The sequence below is a fragment of the Myotis lucifugus genome, unplaced genomic scaffold, assembly GCF_000147115.1.
Source record: "Myotis lucifugus unplaced genomic scaffold, Myoluc2.0 scaffold_362, whole genome shotgun sequence".
Lineage (NCBI taxonomy): Eukaryota > Metazoa > Chordata > Mammalia > Chiroptera > Vespertilionidae > Myotis > Myotis lucifugus.
Window position 1 is genome coordinate 680,437 of NW_005871410.1, and position 20,506 is coordinate 700,942.

The window sequence follows — 20,506 nt, forward strand, 5'->3', positions numbered from 1 at the left end:
GAACTGCAGCAATCCATTTCAGAACTCTTGGGGAGCAAAATGCTAAACTGCAACCCCCCTGCAGTGGTCCCAGAAGAACCCACATAGGAGCACAGGTTTGCACTGACCTCATCGAGATGGGACAGACTTCTGACCTGCTCCCCAATCATCTGTTTGAATATGGGATGAATGCACAGGTTCTCAGCTAAGGCTACTCATTAGAATATCCTGGGAAGCTTATAAAAAATTCCTACTACCCAGACCACTTCCCAGACCTACTAAATCTGAATCTTTGGAGGGTGGGACCCCGACATCAGTATTTCTCAAGTTCTCCCAGTGTTTGCAATGGTGGCTGGAGTTGAGATCACTTGCTTAAAGGTCAAGAAAAGAAAGGGAGGCAGGAAGAAGGAAGGAATAAAAAAGGAAGAAAGGAAGACACCCCAATGAGTGTTAGGTTGAAAATACTATTTCCCCCTCTTCCTGTTTCCAGGTGGGATAATTTTGACAATTAATAATCCGGGCTACTTTCTTTTTTTTAAAAAAATATATTTTATTGATTTTTTACAGAGAGGAAGGGAGAGGGTTAGAGAGTTAGAAACATCAATGAGAGAGAGAGAAACATTGATCAGCTGCCTCCTGCACACCCTCTACTGGGGATATGCCCGCAACCAAGGTACATGCCCCTGACCGGAATCTAGCTTGGGACCCTTCAGTCCGCAGACCGATGCTCTATCCACTGAGCCAAACCGGTTAGGGCCCTGGCTACTTTCTGATCTCACTCATTAGCCCCCCTCCACCAGGCCCCCCAAGGTATTAGAATCAAATTCTGAGTTTGGGCATACATTCGCCTCCTCTTTCTCTCCTTTGGATCTTCTGCTGAAAGAGCTGTCTGCTCTCCTCTGGCTAAGAGGTAAACTTGGTGTCAAAGCCTTTTGTTTTTTAGTGCTGCTTGTGTTGGTCTATCTCTGCCAGTGACTGGATGCATAGGATTAGTTCAAGGCTTAGATGTGAGGGAGGCCACTGGTCAAGAAATTAGTTATCTTCTCCAGTAGCTTTATCAGTTAAAAAATAGTTGATACTTTTAATCTTCATGCATCTGACTTTTGTATTTTTCTCTCAAATTTTTCTGACCTTAAGAGAGACATAGAATGAGCCAGGACCCAGGGTGGACTGATACATGTGGGTGCTACAGGCATGCTAATAATTTGGTTACTCTCTAAATCAATATTTTAAAAACATTTGTCCAAGACATACAAAGAAGGGGATCAAATTTATATTTTGCTAATAAAAGTCTTATGCCTCTATGTCCAGAATTACATGCATTATATTAAATGAACCTAATGTGTTAACTTACTTAGTTTATCTTTCACTTCTAGGTTTTTATGGCACTCATAATTGGATAGCTTTAGTCACTCAGACTCACTAAGGCTAAAAGTAATTTAAGTAGAAATACTTGCTAAGTATTATTCAAAATATCTTGAAAGTCATTTTTTTACTGGTGGAAAAGGTTGGCAACTTGTTGGTTGTTTCTACTTTATCCTCATTTTTTCGTTTGGAATTTTCTAAGCCAGACGGCTTCTCCAAAGTCATATGACAAGCTGTGGTCATACAACATAGATAGTGGTAAGTCACTCATTTGTAGCAAAGACATTACCCAATGTTTCCTGGGACTGCCCGCTTCAGATCACTGGAGCTGCAAAACGAAATGTGCATCGGTTCCTCGTGAAAATAGTCAACACAGAGAGATGGGCACTGGTGAGGAGTACTTTCTGCAATTGTCACATGAGGGACTGACTTCCTCTATGTGAGCTGGACCGCATTGTGCTTGCGAGGCAGTTATGAATGGAAACTGACACCACAACTCTGGCCTACTACCTAATGCTTTAGTGTCCCTTAGAGACTGACCACACAGAGCCCCTACTTTCCAGGCTTCTCTGTTCATCAGAGGCTGATTAGGATGTAAGAGGAGAGACCACCAGCCAAAATGCCAAAGAGAGGCCAGGCTTCAAGTTAAAGGTGCTTGGCTTATTCTGCAGATTTGCAAATTCGAATGATGGAGCCTGGGCTAGAAATGATGGGTAGGGCTCATGTGCATGCCCTTTAATGAAAGGTCCAGAGGGCCTACCAGATGGATAAATGTGGAGTGAATTCTGATGATAAGATGTTTATATGATGTGATTTTTTTCACTTCATTAATGGAGGCATTAAAAAATTATATCTAGGTTTCCTAGAGTAAGTGAGTGCAGACTTGAAGTAACATAAAGTAAAATATTTTCTATCACTGAGATACAATGGACTACAATAGGCTTTCATGAAGTAAATAAAAACTATTTATGTGTATGGCCTATTGATATTGTTTTTATCAATGTATTATGTAAACTTATTTTTATTGAAATTTTGTATTGATATGTAACTGTATTATTGATAATAAGACCCTCCTTTTATGTTCAAATTTCTCTAGAGAAAATCAGAAATTAATGTCTGCAAAGATAAGTGGAAAAATACTGGATTTTATTTGAGTCACTTAGGAACCAACTGAGTTAATCACTTTATAGTGTCTTGGTCTTTGTATTAAAACCAATTATTGCTCTTTCATCCCATCTCTACTCAGGTACAAAAAGTAATCTAAAAGCACTTTAAAACTTAGGTGTGCTTGTGGCATAGGTCAGACCCTGTCTTACCTATAATTAACTACAGGCTCCTTCCCTGTAGTTATTGAAATCTGTATTTCTGTTTTCTTTGATGACACTTTGTGCAACTTACCTTCTTCCTCAACCTTGGAAGATGAACAGGAGCCAAATATTATTACTTAATTCCCAGTGGTTGTATCAATAAAGGACTTTATTCATTATAATAATTATATGTCTATTTCATCTCTACATCTTCAGCATACTTTATACCATAGAAATGAATGCTTCTTGAATAAAGGAACATTTTTTTTCTAGAACTTCTACCCACCAACATGTTTTATTGAAACACATTAAGAAGTTCAGCTTGTTGAAAACGTTATCAGCTCCTATCCTGTTTTAAAATGCAGGATGATCCCATACATCAAAACGACAGTATCTTGCTAGCCTTTAGAACGGTTTCAAATTTGATGAAAATCTGACATCATTTTTTCAGTGTGACTGTGGTATATATTGCTAATGTAAAATTAGGAGTGGTTAAATTGGCTGAGATTTTACTTTGTTCAGCAAATCAGTTTTCTAGTTATTATGAGTTGGCAGTAATATGATGGAGTATTTGGATATATAAAAAGACACTTGGCAGATCATGTTTGGTTTACACATTAAAAATTTGACAAGTTTCGCAAAAACTAATTAACAACAAATCTTAGGAAAAGTCAGAAAGTGTGAATATTCACATTTGGTATGATTAGTTTTCCCCCCACTGTGTTCTTTACACTGGTTTACTTTCTAGGGATCTACTTCAAGTTTACTGACCCATTCATTGTCTTGTCATTTCCAATGTTATTTAGCCTACTGAGTGAATATTTCATTTTAGATATTTAGAATTATAGGCTTTTCCATTTATTCTTTCTTATAGTTTCCATTTTTTTCTGCTAATCTCTATTTTCTGAGTAAGATCATATTTCTTTAAGTCCTTGAAGATATTTATTATAAACCAGAGGTCTGGCCTGCGGGATCTGGCCAAAACTGGCTCTCCAACATCCCTGAGGGGTCCCGGATTGTGAGAAGGCGCAGGCCAGGCCGAGGGACCCTACCGGTGCATGCTCGGGGCTGGGGTGGGACATGGGAGGTTGGCCAGCCGGAGAGGGACCGCAGGAGGGCTCCAGGGCATGTCCGGCCTGTCTCACTCAGCCCTGATCTCAGCCCCAATTGGCTGGACTCCAGCAGCAAGCTAATCTACCGGTCAGAGCGTCTGCCCCCTGGTGGTCAGTGCACGTCATAGCAAGCAGTTGAGCGGCCTTAGCATATCATTAGTATATTACGCTTTGATTGGTTGAACAGATGACCTGATGACCAGACACTTAGCATATTAGGCTTTTATTATATAGGAAGTGATTTTAAGTCCATTGTCTGAGAATTCCAACATTTATATCATCACAGGATCTGTTTCCATTCATATTTTCCCCTTTGATTGTGGTCCACATTTTCCTCTTTCTTTGTTTGTCTAAAGTTATTTATTGCATGTTATATATTGATACACTGTAAAGAGACTGAATTATGTTGCCTTCCTTTAAAGAGTATTGAGATAGATAATTTTTGGTGTCTCTTCTTGATCTCTTCAGGCTTGGTTTTTAGCTTTGTGAGAGTAAGGCTATCCAATGAACCTTTCTGTGATAATGAAAATGTTCTGTATCTGTGCTGGCCAACCACTAGTAACATCTAGCTATCGAGCATTTCCAAAGTGGCCAATGACATTGATGAAAATGAATTTTAAATTTTTTCTAATTTTAATTGCTATATGTGGTTAGTGGCTGCTGTATTGGCCAGTGCCACTCTAAATGAAATCTTAGGTTGATCTCTCCCCCTAACCCCACCCTCCCCTACCTTCCCTCTGAGGTTTGATGGTCTAAGGACTTGTATGCATGCATATAAGCCTAACCAATGAACACAGACAACAGGGGGGTAAGGGCATGAGTGGGGTGGGGGTCGGGAGGCAGTAAAGGGGGGATAAGGACACATATGTAATACCTTAATCAATAAAGAAATTTTAAAAAATGAAAAAATAAATGAAATCTTACTCTAGGTTATGGTCCTTTCTCATTGACCTTTCTGGAATTTCAGTGAATGTCTGGTGGTGATGAGTCTCTCTATTCTGACTGAGCCAGAGTGTCTGTGGTCTTCTGGAACTGGGTAACTCTAGTATCTTTAACCACCATTCTCTGCCAGGCTTTGTGGGGTCTTGCCCTGCATGTACACAGTCTAGCGCTTGGCCAAGGAACCTTTACGCAAACTTATAACACTGACTTGCTATAATTAGGATTTGGAATTTTTAGCATATTTTGATTTTGCATGTTTCATCGTTCTGTCACTGTGCCTAAAGATGACTATAAGATTGTGATCTTTAGGTCTTAATGAGTAAGGCAGGCTATACTGATGACCTTCTGGCTCCTTCGTCCCTGTTCCCAAAGCCCTTTCATGTCCCATTACATGTCTTACCACATTCCTCTGGTGAGGTATAGACATGTCTGCCTTCCCAGCTAGTCTGAGTTTGTCTTTTTCACTTTTTCTAGGCACTTTTCTTCAGTCCCTAGAACCTGTTGGATGGATAGTGATGTTGGATTTTTGAGGGACTGACAGAAGGCAGGAGAACCTGAACTTCTGTCAAGAGTAGATGAACCAGCACTAGAAAAGCAAGGAGTCCCCAAGTGCGCTGAGAGGCAGTCCAACAGACACTGGGTTCAGCAGGCTTTGTCTAGAGATTGCTGCACACTCACGGTCCCCTTAAAAACTTAGCATATTAAGAAGACTCATCCCAATATTATTCCACTGTTCCAATGGGGTCCTAAGAGCAGATCTCAATAGCAGCCAAAAAAAAAAAAAGTGGGAGCGGCACACCTGTGACTATATCCTCATGCCCATAGTAGTGAACACAGCTAACATACTTTGAGTAATTACTATATGTCAGGCATTATTTAAGTTCCTCACAGCAAGTCTATAAGGTATTATTATTATTATTATCTCTGTCAAAGAGAGAAAGAGAACTTGACCAGTTTTTAAAAATGAAAACTTGTCAGAGAAGGGGTCTGACCCGGCAATGTGACACCAGAACCCATGTGCTTAGCCTTCTCATGATCTTGCTTCTCATATTCCTTTTCTGGATGATTGTCTTGACATAAGGAAGAATGATGAATATAGCATTGTTTACCAGCAAGTTTCAGCAGCAGTTTTTCAGCAAACACGCCTCTGCAGGGCCATGCTACATATCAGTAGTTAAAAGACATACCTAGTTTAAAAAACTTGAAATCTTGCTGGGCAAAGACATAGAACTAAAAATTGAATAATGATATAAAACATATGCTAAAGACAATGATAAATTAATACAGCTATAGTTAAAATTTATTATTACATAAGACACTTGGGGAAATAATCATATAAATTAACCATATTACAGGTATAGGAACTGAAGTACACAGGTTAAATGATTTTTCTCAAGCCCTTAACCACTCACTGGTCCGTCCATCCATCCATCCATCCATCCATCCATCCATCCAATATATCCAATATTTCTCAAGTACCTACTTTGTTCCAGAAACTGTGCTTACGTCCCCAGGATCTATGTGTGTAAGAAGCTATCCTTGTTTTCATGGAGCTCGTGATTCAGTGGTGGGGACAAGCCTGCAGAACTTATGAGCATCTAATATACTATGTAATGTTTTCTTTTTGTTTTGTTTATGGTTTTCCTCTATTACAGTGGTGGCAGATAGATATAATCTAAGTTTTGTGGGGCCTAAAGTTTATACAGTTTTGGGAACTTTCATTTAAGAAAAATATTATAAAATTATTAACATAAAATTAGTTTTAAATGAATATTTGTTTGGAATTTAGAAATGCACATTTATCAAAGCTAACAAATAACATAAACATCATAAATTCCAGAAAAATGACATGTTATTCTCATTAATTAAATACCCATCATTGATTCTATACTTATTCTTCATACAAGTTTTGAGTACATACTCTTTGATCATGTCTTTTATTACAATAATTTTACAATTTATTCTATTTAAGACACTAGAATTATACTTTATTCTTTCCTAGTTGATAAAATTTGTTACTTATTATTGTAAGTTTAGAAAAGTTTCTTTCAGCTTCCTAGTTTGTTATTTTGATTTTATCTGAGCATCTGTGGACATACTCACTCTGTATAATTACGGGTTTGTGCCCTGTTAGCACAGGCCTTCTAAAAAATAATTTCTTCTAAAAAATAAAATAAATGTAGAATGCATTTCTAACTGCATTCATTGTATTATTGGATACATGTTGGATGGGAGAAGATTTTTGTTTCCACTTGCTGTTGATGAAAACAAAATGGTCTGTTTATAATGTTTCACATTAGATTTTGGACAAACTAGTTTCTGGTTGGTATGTTTAAACCATATATCTCCTCCACACACATCTGGTGCTGGGCACTGCAGGGTAGGTACATCTGGCTAGATCACATCTGGCCCAGCACCTCTGTGTCACAGTGGCTGGTGAGTTGGCACAGTACATCGTAAGAGTATTTCTTGAGGTTGTTTCTACTTCAAGAAGGCTAATACTAGCTTAGCTGTATACAAAAGTGACCATGAACCACATAAAAATACCCCACAAACCCAAAGTACACATATCCACTTTGACTTCCCCTTGGCCAGATCCCCTGAATGCCTGCTGTGACTCCAACTTCTCCTGAGAAGAGGTGGGAGTGGAGAGAGAGGGTGATTTTAACTGAGCATGGTGAAAGGGTCTTACTTGTACAAATCTGGAAGAAATGTACACTGAGTGGCCAGATTATTATGACCACCCCATCAGAACTTCATTGACACTTCCAAAACTACTGAATATTGAAAACTTCCTAAGCAAATACTCTCAAGGTTTTATTATTATTATTATTTGCAAAACTAATTCACTTCATTGTACTGATGGGGTGGTCATAATAATCTGGCCATTCAGTGTATGGCCACATGACCATGAATGAAACCAACAGTCTCTGCCTGCATGGAGCTTAAACAACAGTAGAAGGAGATGGACACACACATACATACATGAAATAATGTTGTATGGCGTGGATGTTACAAAGAAAAAATAAAGCAGAGAAAGGAGGTAGAATGTGACAGGGAGTCCTTTTAAATAGGATGGTCTCAAATGGCTCCTCTGAGGAGGAGACGATTGAGTACAAAATGGAATTGAGTAATAGAAAAACCATGAAAAGATGGGGAATAGTGTTCCAGGCAAAAGGAACATGAGTAAGGGCCCTAAAAGTATTGCATACGGTTTCATTCTCCCGGGCAATGGTGCATTAAATGCTGAAGGGAGGGGATCTGGGTCCAGTTGCTCTGTTACTGTGACCATGTGCCAGCCGAGGCCTCTTCAGCTTCCCAACGAAAGGCACAGAGCTGCCTACGTGGAACAGAGACCAACAGTGGTCCCGGGAGTTTTCACCATTCAGCTCACGCACATCAGGACCATTGCAGCAAGCGGTTACTGCTCTTCCGTGAAGTTCTTTGTAACACAGGGGCCAGTGTTTGTCTCTAAGTAGGTTGCTGAATTTCCTGCTCTGCTAAAGGAAGCTCAGCCCAGTTGTTGCTAGAATCTCACTTTTTAACAATATTACTGTTTACCTGCAAATATAGGGTTTTACTAGTACTTGTACGGATTACTGGTCCTAGAACCAGATAGTCTCTGTTGTGTTTAATGACCGGTTTACTGCATCTGCTTGCTGAGATGTGTAGTGGGAGAGTTGGGGCATTCTGGAAAAAGTATGGGCTCTTGGAGGCCAAACTCAGACCCCTTAATAGCAATACGGCCTCGGGCAGATGATGCCTCTCAGTGTACTCATCGGTCAAATGGCCACAGGTCCTTCTTGAAGCTGAGTCTCTTAATTCATTTCACCAAATCCTCATCAACTCTTGGATGTGGTAGTATTAAATTACCTTAATTTACTGAAAGATTGGGTAAGAGACATTTATGTGCACAGCGAGCCTGCTCCCTACAAGGAGGCGCTCTGCTGGCAGACACACTAATTTTAATGATCACTCACTCAGCCTTCCCCTTGGCAGTCAGATACTAGTTACTTGTTCTTGAGAGAGTCATCAGTCCCGTTACTGGGTACAGAGGCCGGGAGAAGAAACATGGATCAGATTTAACAAATAGCTCTCAAACGTTGCTCATTAAGCAATATGCTATGGGTGGATCCAAAGGCACTTGGGGGCTTAGGTACCAGGCTTAGAGGATGCTGTCTGCTTTTCTAAAGTTTGTTGTCTAGAGTTCGTGTGCTGACAGTCTCAGTGAAAGATCGTGGACAGCTCCTAGGAAGCATGTGTTTCCAGGAGATAGCAAATAGCAAATAACACACAGAGTCCACAGACATGGGGTTGACATTTAAAATTTTTCACATCTAATATTTCAGCTACTCTCCCTAAAACCTTTGTGAGCCAACAGCCTTAGACAATAGCCAGCAAATCCTATCTTCACTGAACACTGAAATGTCTCTAATGAGAAAAGCTGCCCTTCAGAATGGATGGCCAGGGACATTATTACTGACTCGCAAGGAAGCTCCTGTGCTGGTATCCAAACAGAATGTTGTTGTTGTTTTTTTAAATTTCTTTATTGATTAAGTTATTACATATATGTCCTTATCTACACATTACCCCCCATCCCCCCGACTCATGCCCTCACCCCCCTGTTGTCTGTGTCCATTGGTTAGGCCTATATGCTTGCATATAAGTCCTTTGGTTGATCTCTCCCCCTTACCCCCACCCTCCCCTAGGTTTGACGCTCTGATCAATGCTTCTCTGTCTCTGGATCTGTTTTTGTTTATCAGTTTATGTTGTTAATTATATTCCATAAATGAGTGAAATCGTGATATTTATCTCACAAACAGAATGTTGTAATGAGTCTGCTCATGTACCATCCTTATTAAATTACATGAGGACACAAGTGAAAGCCCTGGTTGATCGGACCCCCAGCCTAGGGACTCAATAAATCAGTGGTTTGGATCATGGAAAAATTATTTTGGAAATCACTATCTTAATCTGGGTTTTCTCTTGCTGGTATTGTCACTGTGGTAACTGCCTCCAAGTGGCTGCCAAACAAGCCACTTGTATGTTAGTGAATCCCCTTGCTGACTGCTCAGGGCACACTGAGGGAGAGGAGAGCATGAATGACTATAAGAGCCCGGCCATTGGCGGCTCTTCACTCCCTCCCCTGTCCTGGGAATGTTCCCATGGCGGGAGCCATTAACAACGCCATCTTGAGAGAGCAAGGTGTTGTAAAAATGATCTGGACTAAAAAATGATCGAACCCAGTTAAGATCTTTTAAGAGTCCGGTGCAGAGGTCTACTTGCCTTGAGGCCAACCAAGGCAAGCCTCATATGTAAGTTCTTTATTAAACCCACCACCTACCAAAAAAACCCCACCTTTGTGAGGAAAGCAGAACAGGTATTATTCTTTTCATTCGTTCAATCATTCATCCAGCTGTCATTTACAAAATACCTACTGTGTCTCAAGCAGGAATAGGCTTGTTCTTTATACATTATCTCACTCAATTCTCAAGATACCTTGAAAAGTGTTATCAAAGTTCCCATTTTTCATTTGAGACAGCCTCAGCCTCGGAGGGATCAAAGCAGGACCAATATTCAGCAGCTGCTCACCAAAGTTGCTATACTCTTTGTTAAAACATCAAAACATTTCCAAGTCTTTGATAAATAGTGCCTGGAGCTCCTGAAGAAGCCCTATCCCTTTGCTCTGGTCTCTTCCCTCAACCCCTCCCATAATTTAGTAACTAACTGGTCAGTGCCTGGCAGAGCAGGGAGCTTCCCCAGCATGGCAGCCGGTGTTGGTCCTAACGGGTCAGTGCCTCTGCCATACTTGCCAGGAAATACGTGACTACCACCGCTGGACAGAGGGGAATTAAAGTTCAGAAAGATTAAGCAGGCTGTCCAGAGCCCCAGGCAGGCCTCAAATCCAGGTCTTTGACTCTAAGTTGTGTTTTTTTTGTTTGTTTCACAACCAATACTACCCTACATCTCAGTGAATAGGATTGGAAATATTAGGTCTACAGGGTTTACATTTTCTCTCTAAATAAAATTGCGAACTTTATATGGCTGATTTCTCAACAAGTCACTTTATATATCCTTCCAGCTTGACTGGTTAAAACTTTAATGCTTTCACCGACAGAAGCAAATATGGGAAGATCATCTGCAAACAGTTTGGTTCTGATATTCTTGGAATTTGTGGGGCATTTAACACAGTGGAAAGTAGCACACTCTTTATAAGGAGTATGCTTCTGTTCTCAGATACATCTAATTTGATCTTCTCACCACTCTGTGGGCAGAATCTCCCCCTGGCAGGAGCGTCCCTGAAATTTCTAATCGTTTGCAGTGGCATTGCTGCTGCAAGTAGGGCCTTTTCTAAATGTCGAGTTCAGGACTGCAAGAAGTAGTTTCAAGTCTGGGCAAAGGAAGTGCCTGCCTCCAGGGCTTCATAGTTACTGACTATCTGAGCTGAAAAGGCTTTAGAAATTTCCTAAGTCATCAATCAAAATGTTTTAAAAGACACCTATGAACTAGGCTATGGGAGGCTCCGAGGATACAGAACTAAAAATCAGTTTCTACTCATGATGAACTCAAAGCTCACTGAGAAACAGACCAGTAGAAAGATACAACTCTGCAGTCTAACCGCTGTTATTAGAACTGGAAGAGGGAGCCGCCGACTGTGGAAGTAAAATGTATTGTCGAGCAGGCTAAGCACCTTACACGGTTGGAAGAATCCTCCTGTTTTTCAGCAGAAAAGGTCAACACTGGGTTGAACCAGGATAAGGGATTAATAGATGGAGATGATGGGAGGATAAAGGGTGAACATCCCAAGTGTTAGCCAAAGAGTAGTTTATATGATGGATCATACCATCTAGGCTGCTTATTTGTGACAGTTTGGGAAAAAGTGGAGGTCCCATTGCCTGGATGTCTTAATGAGGCAAAACTTTAGGAGCAGAAGTGATAAATGTTGCTGTTCAGAAGTGCGATAGAGAAAAAGGTCCAGGGAATGACCATGTTAGGTAGCTGAGGTGTGCTGGCTGAAGCAGCAGCAGCACTTTTGTAGACAAGCCAGGCTTCAGCCAGAGCATGATGGAGAAGGGAGTGCTCTGTGAAGAGGTTGAGAATATTGTGGTATTTAGAAGAGAGGAGTAGGAGGAGGAAGTTGTGGGAGGACTGGAGTATTGGGTTGCGATTGGAGTAAAGGAAGCACAGAGAATAAAGGTGTGAGAGGATAAATGATGGCTGGCTGGCCTTTTGGGCAGGGGTCATGGATGGGAAAGAGACAATGCTGGCATGCCTTCCAAATGAAATACTCATTGAGGTTGTTTCAGTGCTGCAGGGGCCGAGGTCTCAGATGGACTCAGGGCCTCAGAGCACATGCCAGAAGATGTACTTCTGTTTCAGGTTCCAAATGGGGCGTAGGAGAAAGTTCCAGCATTCCTTCTTTTACATTCTTGACCTGAGGAAAAGATAGGATTGCTCTGTTCCCAGAATCCTCACCTTGAGTTGGAGAACTCATTTTTCTGAGAGGAGACAACTGGGTGGATTCTTTTCTAGAGGGGCTTCCAGCCCAAGTGTGCAGACAATGGCATTGGCAGCTCCCAGGATCTTGCCTTCATGCAGTAGCATCATCAGCCATAATACATGTGTTATGTGTTAAATTTGAAATTCCCCCTGTTGGAAAGATATGGTTTCTTGGAAAGTCTAGTTGTACTCAGATACATTTTATTTCAATTTACTTCTAAAGTCTAAAAGCTGGAAAAATGGCATCTCTGTTGTTAAGAATCCATGTCTTTAGAGGAGGCCATTCTATTGGCTTTAACTCTACTTTTGGAGGCCTCACGGTTGTTTCAGACAGACCAGAGCCAGTCTGTCTCACTAAATGGTGAATTCTTGAAGGCTGGTTCAGGAGGGGTTTTCAATAAATGTTTGGAGAGTTATCAGCAAGTATTTGTACATTTCTTGGTATAATGGGGCAGCTGTTTCTTCTGTAATAATGCCTCTTTCAACAGGCCCTTCTTTTACAATCTTGCCATCTCCAACCCCCATGATAGTGCAGGCTCTAATATCTCATACCACTTATTCCTCCAAAATCTCCCTTCTCAAACCCATCCTGAATATTATTATCTAATACTTTTCTAAGACATTATGTATACCACTTCAATCCTTTGTGTAAAAGCCCTAGTCCCTAGTCCCTAAATGATCACATCTGGTGTTTAGAGTGTGACGTTCAATGTCTTACATGATAATGACCTACACCTTCCCAATTCAATCTGTCATTTATCCTTTATGGGACCTACCTTTCTAGCCAAATTGATCTGTTGACTATATTTTGTTCAGGCCTTAGATTTTCTCACCCTTGTTTCATATTTTATGTTCCCTTGCTTGGAATAGCAACCCCTTCCTTCTGCTTGTTTCCTGCTTTCTAGAACCAGTGCATGTTAGTGATGTTTTGTGGTATTGACTGTAAATGCAGTGAGAAGTCACTCAGAGTGAATCCAGTCATTCAGTCACTTAACTAACATTTATCAATCTTATACTATGATTAGCCACTGTTTTAGGTACTTTTAGGCAACAATAAGAAGAATAGCTAAAGCATATGTGCTAGACACTATTCCAAGCATTTTACATATAATTGCTCATATAAGTCACATAATTAATTTAACTCAAATGATATCACTTTAATGTAAATGTGAACCAGATACAGTCTGCTCTCATGAGACTCACAGTCCTGGTGGGGGAAACAGAAAGTTAAAGGCAATCATGATACAGTTTGGTAACTGGGCTTATCACATGGTGCTATGGGATTACAGATGGTATGGTATTAGTTTTATATAACTGTAACAAATTACCACAGACTCAATGGCCTAACACAACAGAAAGTTACCTCATAATTTCTGTAGGTCAGAAGCATGGGCATTGCATTGCCATATTCTTTTCTCTCGCTCATGTTCTATTGGGCTGAAATCATGGTCTCAGATTGCATCTCCTCTGGGGCTTGAGGTTCTGGTCCAAGATCGTAATTGTTGGCAGAATATATTTCCTTGAAGTTGTAGGACTGAGGTCCCCATTTTCTTGCTAGTTGTCAGCTATGATTCTTTTTCATCTCCTCGGGGTCTTTCTGAGGTTCTTTTCATGTGCCTCCTCCATTTTCAATCCAGCAATGACACATCAAAACTCCTTCATGCTTCAAGTTTTTTACTCCCTCTTCTGCAACCACCCAGAGAAAACTCTGCTTTTAAAGGGCTCATGTGATTAGCCCAGACCCACATGGATATCTCTTTTCTGATTAATTCATAGCCAATTGATTAGTAACTTTAATTACATTGACAATATCCTGTTTGCCTCACAATGCAACATAATCACCATGGTATTGGCCTGTCATATTCACAGGGAAGGGAATTATATGTGGGAGAGGGTCACTGGGGGTCATCTTGAATTCTGCCTGTGGACACATAGAATGAACACTTCACCTAATTTTGGGATTGGGATGGGAGTAAATAGAGCAGGAGAAAGCTTTTCAAAGGAAGTGACATTTAAGCAGAGAACTAAAGAGTTTATAGAAATTAGTCAGGTGAAAATGGGAAGAGAGGATTCCTGACAAATGTGGTAGGAGTAATATTTGATATCAACCAATGCTCTTTTTGCTTTTTACATTTCTTGTCTCACGGAAATCTTTCATTTATGTTGTATTTTTGTTCCTGATAGTTCCCTCTGCACTGTAACCCATCTATTTATTTTGGGTCATATAGGGCAGGCTGAGCTGATAGCTTCAGGGAAGGAATGAGGCAATATTCAGCTTTTGTGTTCTGTAGCAAACTTAAAACTCAGCAGATAAAACACATAAGTCTTTTTCAATCTTAAAAGTCAAAACCCTGAAGGACACAGACATAGAATTTGAATAGGAAGACTGAGAATCTGTCAGAGCATTTCTGCAAATGAGAAGAGATAAATTCTTTCTGGGAGAAGAGAAGATAATGGAGGAGAAGAGTGATAGTGTTAGAAGCTTGTGTGGGCATCTAAGGGGAAATGTACCCTACACTTGGTCTGAGTTCTGTCTGGGTGAGGATAATAACATCACCATATCGATTGGAGGGTCTGAGGGCAGAGAGGATCTGAGTCCTGCTTCCCTATTTGGAGTCTTGGGGAAGGGGGTGTCATCAATATTACCAGGGTTTTCTTGTCTCCAGGGTAAGAGGGCATTAGTGAAGAGATGGCTGTGAGGGATGTCTAGAGAAAGAAGCCTGAGTTAGCCTCCCTTGGTTTTCAGAGATGCTGCGACTGTGAACCAGTAGACTTGACCAGGCTTTGTGGACAGAAAGACAAGATGCAGCAGAAGATGCTGGGTTGGTGTGTAGAACCAGAGACCTCATGGGAACTCACACCCCAAAGTAGATATAAATATGAGAAGACTGATGCTGGGTTGGGGGGGGGGGCATATCTCAGCAGGTGCTGGAAGAAAAAGTGCACAATGCCAAGGTGTTAAGATTCTCCCCAAGCCCCAACCTAAGCATTATGAAAGTGTCCCTGAAATTTAGACACAATCTTTAGAAAAAGAGAAAGCTGAACATCCAGGAATGACTGAGAAAATTCTGATCTGAGCAAGAAAAAGCACATGTGACTAAGATTAAATTACTACCTCTAGTTGGAATGGGGGCTTGAGCTAGAAATCATATGTAATTACAGAGAAAGAAAAAGAATGACATTCCTAGATGTCTAAGCTTGGGGCCTGGGAAACTTGTACCCACTGCAAACTTCTGAAAATGGCAAAATCATTGTGACTAAGGAGGCTGGAGGTTGAGTGACTTAGGCTGGATTTTAAAGGATTTGCAGGACAGGACAATGGGCTGTGGGGAAGCAGAAATGATTATGGAGCATAAGCAAAGGAAGAGAGGTACAAATGGGGGAAAATGGGAGTGGGAGTCTCCTTGGGACAAAGAATCCTTTCAGGGGAGACACATGGGTACATATGGAGGATGGCATCAGATTACAAAGGGCCTTGGGGGGGGTCCTGACCACCCAGAGATGGTGCTGTTTAGGGTTGTAAGATCTCAACCTTAATTGAGAGGGGAAACTGAAGCAACGCTTACCGAGTGCTTTCTGAGTCCAGGTACTTTGCAAATTATGTACATTTATTTGTAATAACCTTCATGGCATGCATTATTTCCATTTTACAAATGAAATAAGGCTCAGGGATGTTAAATTCCTTTTATAAATTCAAATGACTTTGGTTGATGGAACAGGATTTTAAACCTTTGTCCTTGACTTCAGAGCTCTGGCATTTCCCACTGCACCTGAGTCTTCTGTGGTAGATTTTTGAGTGGGGGAAAGGCTGGACAAATTAGCAGTTTTTGAAAGATTGGCTGGGCATAATTGTGACTGATGGATCGGCAAGGGAAGAGGCTACAGAGCAGAAACTGGAGCCTTCATTTCAGGAGTGGGTGGTATGGGGCCAGATTTGGGAGATGCAGATAAGGAAGGATATAGCCAAGAAACAACCTGAAGGACTGAAGTTGCATAAGATGGATATGATAGATGAGGCAACTTAAAAAAATTTTTAAATGATTTCCCTCCCCAGTGTCCAATGGTTTCAACTTCATTCTCCATAAACCTGAAGCTATTAAAAATCTAAAACATTAAAAGAAGTAATAGCCCAGGGCTTTTCACTTTTTGCAGGTTTATTCAAGGACATCGAGTTCTCATAATTAGTTTCCAGAAGGTATGAGCTCTACCTTCAGTGTTTCAAAGAAACATTTTACCTTTTTGTCAGCTTTTCGATAGGAAAATTCCCTTTGCCACGGTTGTAGCTTGCCGCACATCCAGAGCTACACAGAATGTTCTTTTGTAACATATGGGAAGAGAACAATGAAAGCACAGTGCTCCGAGAGCGCTGAAATTTATGTAATTTATGCCCACGTTTTCATGGAATTTCTGGTAACAGGACATCTGTAAGCTTGCTATCAGCAGTCTGCCACCAGCAGCTGGTCCCTATTTCTGAAGCAGGGCTACATCCCAGGTCTACAAGTGTTTGGCAAGGAGTTAATTTTCTTTTCCTGAGGCCTTGCCTCGCTTACAGCTATATTGATGATGATAAAAAAAAATCCACTTTCTGGGTAAAACATCAGGTTCGTTGGTTGCAAGCAGTAAAAACAGATGCTGGCTAGCTTAAGCCTAAAAAAAAAAAAAAAAGGGAAAGTAATGGAAGATTCCTGGGGTGTTTCATGAGACTGAAGGAAGTTGATGAACTAGGGAAGCTCTGGGTATCTCAGCAGGATGGCAGGTGGGACGTAGTGGACCTGTCTGGAGACCTGAAATTAATGCAGTCCAGGTCTGAGGCTTAGCTCTCTCCCATTCAAATTTCAAATTCCCAGGAGAGAATTTGATGGGCCACTTACATGTGGGGCTCCCCGTGTATGTAGTTTCCAGAAGGAATATCATATAAGTCATTTCCAGAAAAGGGACTCAGTCTGAGTCAGGCAGTCATCCCATGAGGTGTCTACAACAATGGCCTTGTAGCCAGACAGATCTGGGTTAAACCTCAGCTGTTCTTCATTCATTCAAAAATATTTATCGAGAACTGATCATATCTAATATGACTATACATTTCATACTTGTAGGTGTTCCATAAATGTGGGTTCTCACTTTCTGGAGAAAAAATATAAAGAAAGTCCCCGATATGTGGGTTCTGACAGTCATTTATTAATAAAGTAATAAAGGGTTTATAGACAGCAATTTCCCTTTACTAAGAAACTAGAGGCCTTGCACAAAATTTGTGCAAGAGTAGGCCTTCCTTTCCCCGGCTGCCAGCATCTGCTTCCCTCTGGCACCCAGGACTCAGGCTTCTCTCACAGCCCCAGCTTCATACGCAAGGTCATCTAGAAGGATGTCCAGAAGGACATCTGGTCTAATTAGCATATTATGCTTTTATTATTATAGATGAGGCAGTCTAAAGAGGACCCTTGATATAAATACCTAGAGGTAGGTAGGTATCACGTGGCTAGGAGAACTACTAGGTAATAATTGATAAGATTGAATCTGTAAATGTAAATTCGTACATTTTTCAGGATAATACATAATAATACATATCGGACATTCCCCGAGGGGTCCCGGACTATGAGAGGGCACAGGTCGGGCTGAGGGACCCCCTCCCCCATGAATGAATTTTGTGCACCGGGCCTCTAGTCTTTTATGAGAACTCAGATCTGCTGTTGTATGTGAAAGCAGCCATAGATAACATATCAATGAATGAGCATGGCTCAATAAAACTATTTGTGGACACTAAAATTTAAATTTCATATAATTTTATGTTCTTCTTTTGATTTTATTCTCAACCATTTAAAAATGTAAAGACCTTTTGGGCCTCCTGGTGCTTACCACAGGCTGTGTTCTTACACTGACTGTACAGAAATAGGAGACAGAGCAAACTTACCCCATATACACCTCAGCTCAGGCTCTTTGCCTGGTCTGTAGTGTGAATGGGGAGACATTGAGAGGAAAAAAAAAAGGAAAAGAAATAAAAAAAATGTAAAGACCTTTCATAACTTGTAAGCTATACAGAAACAGGTGGTGCCTGATTGGGCCCAGGAGCCATAGTGGTGGCCCAGATCAATAACATCTTCAGCTGTATCCTCTCTTTCATTCCCAAATTGATAACTTATGTTTTCTCTTTTTCTTTTCTTTATCAGTCTTGCTGGACTTTTGCATTATTATTAATTTTTAAGAAGAAATATTTGGCTTTGTTGTTTTTCTCTATAGTTTTCCTATTTTGTATTTCATAGATTTCTACCCTTATCTTTATTATTATATCTACTTACTTTATGCTTAATTTTAAGTCATCAATTTTAAAGTTCTCTTCTTTACTAATACAAGAATTTCAATCTACATATTCCCCCTGATAAACATTATTTTAGGGGCATCCCATTAATTTTGTTATATTGTATGTTCACATTAATTCTGTTCACAATATTTTAAAATTTTGCTTGTAATTTCTTTGACACAAGGGTTATATAGAAGTATGTTGCTTAATTTCTAAATATTTGATAGTTTTTGGCATTAATTTCTAACTTATTTCTGTTGTGAATATACTGTATAATATTGCACTCTAGAAGAGAACATATTCTATAAGATTTCAATCTTTTGAAATTTGCCAATGCACTTCATGGTATGTAATATAGTTTATCATGGTGATCATTCTATGTGTGCCTGAAAATAATGTTTATTTTACATTTGTTGGGTTAGCTATCACTATCTTCTGTAGTCATAGATTTTATTTCCTTATATGTCTTAAATTCTGCATAAAACAATGTTATTATTTTTGCTTTCGAATCAGTTGTTTTGTAAAAAATTAAAAGAAGAAAATGTACTTTTAAAATTTACCCATGTATTTGCCATTTCTGGCACTAGTCTACAGATTCATTTGAATTATTTCTCTTTAGTTTAAAAACTTTACTTCAGGATTTCTTGTAGTGTAGATATATTGGCAACAGATTCTTTCAGCTTTTGTTTATCTGCAAATGTCTTTATTAACCCTGATTTTGAAAGGGTTATTTTTCCTGATATGAAATTCTTAATTAGCATTATTTTTAACACTATGAAGGAGTAATTTCATTTTCTCTGCCTTTCACTGTTTTTGATGAAAGCTGCCATTATTATCATTGTTCTCTTTATTTATAGTTTTCAGCAGCTTGGCTATTATGTAATGTGGTGTGACTTTTCTTCATATTTATCTTGCTTAAAGTTTGCCAGACTTTTTTAATGTGTTGGTTAACTTATTTTATCAGAGATTTTCAATCATTATTTCTTCAAATAACTTTTCTACTCTACTATATTTCTCTTCTCTTTCAGAGACTCCAATTACTTGTATGCTAGACCACTAGATATTTTTTCAAATATAATTGACAATCTGGTAATGGAAAGCATATATTTTCTCCTCGCTCAGTGTGGATATTTCTATTGTTTTGTCTTCAAGTTCATTTATCCTTTATTCTGTATAACCCAATCTGATTTAAGCTAATTGGTATATTTTTTATTTCAAATATTATAATTTTCAATTTTATAATTTCCATTTGGTTCTTTTTAAAAATAGTTCCTACTTTTTTGTTATGAAGCTTCCCTATCTGTTAACTCATTTGCCTTTTTCTTTAAATTTTGGCACATACTTTTAATAGCTATTTCATACTTCTTGTCTGTTAATTCCAGTATCTTTGTTATCTTTGGGTCATTTTCTTTTGACTTCTACTCTTGGTTCTGGGTCACTTTACATATATAATATTCTTAATTATATGCTGCACATTGTGAACAATATATTGAAAGGAGGTTGGATTATGTTATCTTCTTTTAAATAATATTGAATTTTGTTCTGTCAGACGATTAAATTATTAGAAGAACTTCTTGATTCTGTTAGGCTTGGTTTTAGATTTTGTCAGGGTGGGTTTATTTTGTCCTTCTTCCTAGGGCATATCCTTATTCAGTGTGGTCTTTATTCCCAAGGAATGGCCTTTCTTGGGTCCCATTTGACGTATGAGATACTCAAGTTTCACTATTTTGGCTCAGCTAGTGTATCCAGGCATTTTAAAATTGTTGGTATCTCCATTCAGTTTCACTCTCCAGGAGCCGCTGTCTGTTAAGTGTTATGGAATTTCATTCTGCATGCAGACAGTCTAGTGTTTAGCCAAGGACTTGAGGGAAACCTCTATAGAATGTTCTGAGGCCCTTACTTTGCAAAATTTTAAATTTTAGTACCTGTTTCACAAAATCCAGTCACCTCAGCAGGACTGTGGTCCTGTGCTTCTCATTTGCTAATGCATGACAACAGTAGTCTCAGAT

General features: G+C 39.6%; 1 non-coding gene across 1 annotated transcript; it reads left to right on the top strand.

Moving 5' to 3' along the window:
* The first annotated feature begins 18,038 nt into the window (after positions 1-18,038).
* LOC111828429 lies at positions 18,039-18,170 on the top strand. The gene has a single exon (XR_002832302.1). It is a non-coding gene; the product is annotated as a small nucleolar RNA SNORA51 (small nucleolar RNA).
* The last annotated feature ends 2,336 nt before the right edge of the window (positions 18,171-20,506 follow it).